Below are 6,238 nucleotides of genomic sequence, written 5' to 3' on the forward strand. Positions count from 1 at the left end.
TGTTGTATATACAGTATTATCTTATTTTGGTTAAAAAATTATACACACACACACACACACACACATGCATATATAGAAAAAGACTCAAAAGGATATGCCTAATCTCTTAAAAGTGTGATATCTGGGTGGTGGGAATATATCATTTTTATCATATTTTTATTTCTTAACTCGAAAAAACGTAGTCTTTACAAAGCACACACGCAGCAGCTATAAGCTTATATAAAATTATATAAGCAGCAGCTTATCTCAAAACTAATATAGTTGGAGGTGGGGAAGGACTCTGCCACACACAGTTGCTCAAAGATCTGGCTCCCTCCATTCCCGGGGAACCACCATCCCCAACACATGCCCTTCCAGGCTGTAGCAGAAGGGGACGAGAGAGAAAGAGTGTGCAAGGCAGCTGGTTTATAGGCTAGGCTCTATTAGAACAAAAAGCTGTTTTTTCCAAAAGGTTATTCTGACCACGCTTCTGCATCATGTTGGTCCCTGGTGCAGGGCCTCCCTCCATCTTGCCTAAAATACCGCAGTAGACCCCATCCTTAATCTTGACCTGCCGCTGTCATCCGACAGCTCACTACCAGGCTAACGCCCCTAGAAGGCAAGCACCATTTGGGGGACCCCACTGAGGAATGTACATCCGCGGTCCCTACCTCCACCGTGGGATCAAAACTTCTCAGCCTGATATTCTCATTCGTCCAGGACCGGGTCCTGACCCGCATCTCCGAGCTCACCCCCAGTGGCCCCCGCGTCCCACATTCTGCGTCTCCTCTTTTGAAACTGTACTCTTAGTGCCTGACAGATAAGGTGGGATTATCCCTTTTCTCCGTCACGTTGTCCATCCCTTGTAACTGCAACACAGCGCGCTGCTTTCCTTCAACTTCGCAAATCCCTTCAGGCTTAGAGATAAGGGCGTGTGGGGGAAAAGGAAAGAGCCAGAAGTCGCAGTCACCAGCAGGAAAATGGTTCATTCCCCCCACCCCCCCTTGTGGATCAGATTGAGGCAGTGGTCCTGCAGGGATGCGTTGGCAACAGGAAGGCAGACCCTTAGAGTAACAACCCTTAACCTCAGGAGGGCAAATACAATCTCTCTGAGTTTCCCTTAGCACCAAAAATCAATCAATCAATCAATCAATCAATCAATCAAATCCATAGTGAAATAATCGCACAGACCTGCCTCCCAGAGCTGTGGCTACACTCAATGTGAAGAATCTCAGAGAATTCTCCAGAGCATCCTGCCCAGGAGGCAGCGCTTCAGAGAAAGGGGGTGACTGCCTCTGCCACCAGCCCCACGGGCACTCCGGGGCAGGGCCAGGTGTCATGATAGACACCTAATATTCTGTTAGGAAGTGGGGCAGCCTCTTGAGGTAGGCACTGTGTGATCTGCATTTTCCAGAGGGGAACGCAGGCCTAGAGACGTTGCTTGTTATGGGCTGAACTATGTCCTCTGCCTTCAAGATTCGTATGTTTGTCCCAAGCCCAGTACCTCAGGATGTGACGGTTAGGAGGTAGGAGATTTAGAGAGGCAGTTAAGGTAAGATGAGGTCCTTGAGGTGGACTGGAATCCCATCTGACTGGTGTCCTTCTTTTTTTTTTTTTTTTTTTTTTAATTTTTGGGACAGAGAGAGACAGAGCATGAACGGGGGAGGGGCAGAGAGAGAGGGAGACACAGAATCGGAAACAGGCTCCAGGCTCCGAGCCATCAGCCCAGAGCCTGACGCGGGGCTCGAACTCACGGACCGCGAGATGGTGACCTGGCTGAAGTCGGACGCTCAACCGACTGCGCCACCCAGGCGCCCCTAGTGTCCTTCTAAGAAGAGACTAGGACACATACACACACAGAGGGAAGACCGGGTGAACACAGAGGGAGAAGACAGCCATCTATGAGCCAACGAGACGCCTCACAGGAAACTAACCCCATGAACACCTTGATCCCTGACGTCTGCTTTCCAGAACTGTGAGGAAATAAATTTCCGTTTTTAAGCAGCCCAGTCTGTGGTACCTGGTTATAGCAGCTCGAGTTAGCTAGTACGGTACTAGAAATGAGTAGAGCTGACGTTTGAACCCAATAAATCTGACTGCAGTGTCTGCCCTCTGAACTATCCACCTCTGAACTATGCCCTCTGAACTATCCCCCTGTCCCCGATCCACCAGATCATAGCCTATGAAGTGTGTGGCCTGACTTCTGTGGCCTTAAGAAGCTCCCAAAGAGACCTCCTAAAGAGAATCCCTCCTCGTGGGTCAAGGTCGCCTGCAGGGAACATGCCTTCTCTGCTGTTCTATGGCCTGAGTCTTGCTAGGACAGCCCCCTCCATGTAGGGAAGCCTGGTTCGTCCTCGTGCTGTCTGTGTCTGGCCAAGGACGCTGCCTAATTCTGAGGGGTGGTTAGCAGGTGTAGTTCACTCTTGCGCTTAGCCACGTCCTGAAGTTAACCCCCTGAAGAAAACCCAACCCATACGACAAGCCCCCAAGCAATGACGCACAGCAAAGTTTGAGATGCCCTGTCCTAGAAAATATGCCTTTTCTTTTATCGCGGCCGACTCCCAACCCCTGAAAAAGATGCCAAGCCCCACAATCCAATAATTAAAGTCTTCCGACCCTAAGAAGCAGCTCAACAACGTCATCACATACCATAAACTCTCAGAGTTTCTTCAATGAATTTTCTTCCACCGTAAAATGAACTTGCTGGACTTTACTCGAGGTTTCCAAGGGCCCTTCTGCCAGACCCTCAGAGCCTGGTCTCCAGCAACAGCAGCATTTCCTGAGAGGCCAAATGTGCAGACACTAAGACAGACACCGTGTCCTTCACATGGCTTTATGATTTAACTGGAAAGAAAAAAAGAGCACGCAAGTGAAATAGTGGGGCAGGGCAGTTGGCACAAAGTGGGGTCAGGGCAGCGGTCACAGACCATAAGGGCTCTCCAGGGAGAAGGAGAGAAGTTCAAGAAAACAGCAGTCAGGGCAAGTTCAGGGAGAAGGTCACTTAGCCATCAAGGTCCAAATCATGGCACTGGGAATGCTTTCTAACAGAGACCTGGAGAGAGAGAGAGGACTCGCCTTCTGCCTGGCCACCCCCAACAACTTGGGTCATCCAGTGCCTCTGAGAATCGGTTGTTGACTGAACCTCATTTCTAGAAAACACTTTAAATACTTAACATTCTCATCGTCACCTGGTATTTTCAGATCACGTCTTCTTTTGTTGCAAGTGCCATGAGCGGGCAGGATGGGGAAGAAATACCTTACAAGGCAGGCAGGCTGTGGTTTAGGGTGACGTGCACCTCAGGACTCCTGGGCACCGCCATCATGCCCACGTCACCATGTGGTTCTTTGTCTCACCAGCCCTGGATCGTCCTCCTCAGCAGCCCTGATGCCAAGTGGCAGGATTCACCATGGTTTCCCCAGGAATGTGGATGGAGTAGAGATTTCTCTGCCAGCATCATCAATTCCAGCTTTTTCTAGGTGGCATTCCGAGAGATCAAGGAGAACGCATGAAGATCTCAAAACTCGCCTCCCTCCCACCTGCCGTGCCCAGATCCTCCCTCCACTAAGGAGGAGGAATGTTCCTCGGCAAAACCCCCAGCCACCCTTGGCAGGAGCAGCCAAGATGAGGCGGCTCCGTGACCATCAATCATCATTATCATTCTTACAATCTTTATCATCATCTAGAGGAAAAGGGGCTGGGTGTTTTGTTCCATCCGACTGACAGATCCATTTATACCACCGTCTAAACAAGACTAAAAGGAAAATGCTCATTTGCTTTGAACAGGACCAAAAAACCCCCACAGGCTTCTCAAGTTGAAAATAAGCCGAGCTGCTGATTGTAATATTAAAATTTGAGGTTGAGACTGCAAAGAACTGGGAAGCGCGGGCATCTGGCTGGCGCGACGTGGAGGGGTCCCCAGCGGGACTGCAGTGATCAGAAGGCTTCCTTCCCCATTGTCTTCTAACTTTATTCTTAACAGACCCGAACGTCTCCAACTTCCCAAACCCGTCATTTGCACATGAATGGTGGGGCTGGGCAGCAGCGCGGCCTAAATTAGACACACCCAGGCCAGCACCACAAAGAACAGGAATTCAAAACAATTAGGAAGAGCTGGGGAGATTGCCAATGACCCAGTGATAAGTCCCAGTTGTCTTCCCTGCTCAACATAGTCAACATCAAGCTTTCTCAGCAACTTCCATTCTAACATCTTGGGTAGGACTCTTCAAAAGTAGTGTAGGGCCCTTCTTCAGGGGAGTGAAGGGGGGGAAATCAAGGCATGGAGAGGGATAGGAGCCGTGCGCAAAGTCACAACAAAAGACACACTTGGGTGGGCCGTGCGTAACTTGGAATCTACTCAATAATCTCGGCGGCCAGCTGATTGGATGAGTATCAGCCTGGGTTCTTTGTAGGACAAATGTATCAAATGTTCGTGGGTAGCTCACAGAAACTCTAGGAGGGTCGTGCCAAAAGGCCATGCATCCAGAAACAGTGCCCCAAACGCAGCACAAAATCCCCCTACTGAAGTTTCTGCTGAGACTTTAGGGGGATTACACCAGGTTGAACCTTGGAGGTAAGCAATTCAACTTGCATAAAGACTGCCAACACAAACAGAACACTCTTCCGAGGAAATTATTCCAGGTGCCCATTCCTTACTCCAGTGCTCCTATCCGGACTGCTGATTGGCCCCACTGATTTGGGGTCCAAACTACCCCACAAATTGGCCTCTTGCCCTTGTCCCGCTGGGACTTGATCTTTTCTGAATTGTTATCCCTGGTCGCGTCTCCCAACCTCACCTTGGCCACAGATTCATATACAATGTTTGTGAGTGCTCTTCTGACATCCTATGACCCTGCTGCTCTCCAGACCAAGATTTCCCGGTCATATGGCTGCTCATATTGTCCCTGCCTCTCGACAAAGCCCAGGTGGGTAACCAGAGTCCTGTGCTTAGGACTATAGGTTCTAACTGATATTTCTCTCAAATATAATCTGACTTCCCAAAAAATGTTTCATCAACCTTTTTGAGCTCAGAACTACTTGGCTGCAATAGTTTGGGATCAAACCAGAGGTAAGTAGATGGGTTTTAGGCACACGGTCATGCTTCACAGATGCACAGGTACAGCCACACGGCCCATTGCTGAATGGGCCTGACAGGCCCAACCTGACAGGATGTAACAGACTGAAGCTCTCTTTTTCCATTATTCCACTCTCCTCCTTAAGCGAGATAGGCAACCCTTTCTGTCTGTCTTCCGGCAAGCCCTCGGCAGTTCCAGAGGTAATTCTCTCTTGCTGAGCCAGGGAGGTAGCGATGAGAGACCGGTGTGTTTTCCATTTGGGAAAATTGCTTGTGTTCCTAAGAGTTCAGCGTGGCCTTTCTTGCCATTCAGAGCTGACTTTGATAGCCCAGAACAGAGACAAGATGTACAGGACAATAGTTCTCAAACCACGGAGAATTTGGGAATCTCCCGAAGAACTTGTTAAGCAGACAAATGACTAGGCCCCATTTCCAGAGATGTTGATGTGTTATGGGTAATGCACGAACCCAGGGACCTGCATTGTTAACAAGCTTCTCAAGTGAGTCTGATATAAGTGTTCCGTAGGCTGCATTTTGAGAAACACTGAGTTAGGATCAGAGATAAAAACAAACAAACAAACAAACAGACAAAACATTACATGTGTTTCCTAGTTACCTGCCACAGTAACATATCTTATTTTCTGTACTTCCGATGCTTTAACATCCGGGACTTTGTTGATCCTGGAGGAATTGACCTCCTAGCATTAGTCACTTCCTAGAGATAGTAAATATTTCACCTGTCAAGCCAGTTTTTCAAATGCAAAGTGGCGAATTCAGAGCCCTCACCCAACCACCCTTGAGGCCACTCTCCCTCTGCCCTAATCACCCAGGGTCAGGTACCAGACGATTATGGACAACTGCTATGCAATTGTTCAAACCAGTGAATCCTCAGCCTGCTACCCCTGCCCCACCTGTTCCCTCTTGCAGAAGTCACAACAAAGGCTCTTGCCCACTTTTCCCTCTCTCTCTCTCTCTCTCTCTGCCTCCTGACCAGCCCCGGTGCTTTCTCACATGCCCCTCTCCCTCCCCGCCCTCCTGTGCCATGATGCACCCCCTCCTTTCGGGAACTGTGAGTAACAAGCTCTCCTTTCAATCAATGTCAATCATCCTGTTGGCCTTCTGATGCCTCAATTGCTCTATTAACAACTATATTTTTAAACACCTGCAGCTCGAATCCCGGATGGAGG

At 49.2% G+C, this 6,238-nt stretch overlaps 1 long non-coding RNA gene across 1 annotated transcript; it reads right to left on the reverse strand.

Moving 5' to 3' along the window:
* Positions 1 to 1,622: 1,622 nt before the first annotated feature.
* Positions 1,623 to 5,767, reverse strand: LOC147575827 (uncharacterized). Its single transcript, XR_015241977.1, has 3 exons — positions 5,668 to 5,767; positions 3,236 to 3,452; positions 1,623 to 2,823 (listed from the first exon to the last, which is right to left on the reverse strand). It is a non-coding gene; the product is annotated as an uncharacterized LOC147575827 (long non-coding RNA).
* Between the last annotated feature and the right edge of the window lie 471 nt (positions 5,768 to 6,238).

This window comes from Puma concolor, chromosome D2, assembly GCF_028749965.1.
Source record: "Puma concolor isolate L17-30 chromosome D2, mPumCon1.1.hap2, whole genome shotgun sequence".
Lineage (NCBI taxonomy): Eukaryota > Metazoa > Chordata > Mammalia > Carnivora > Felidae > Puma > Puma concolor.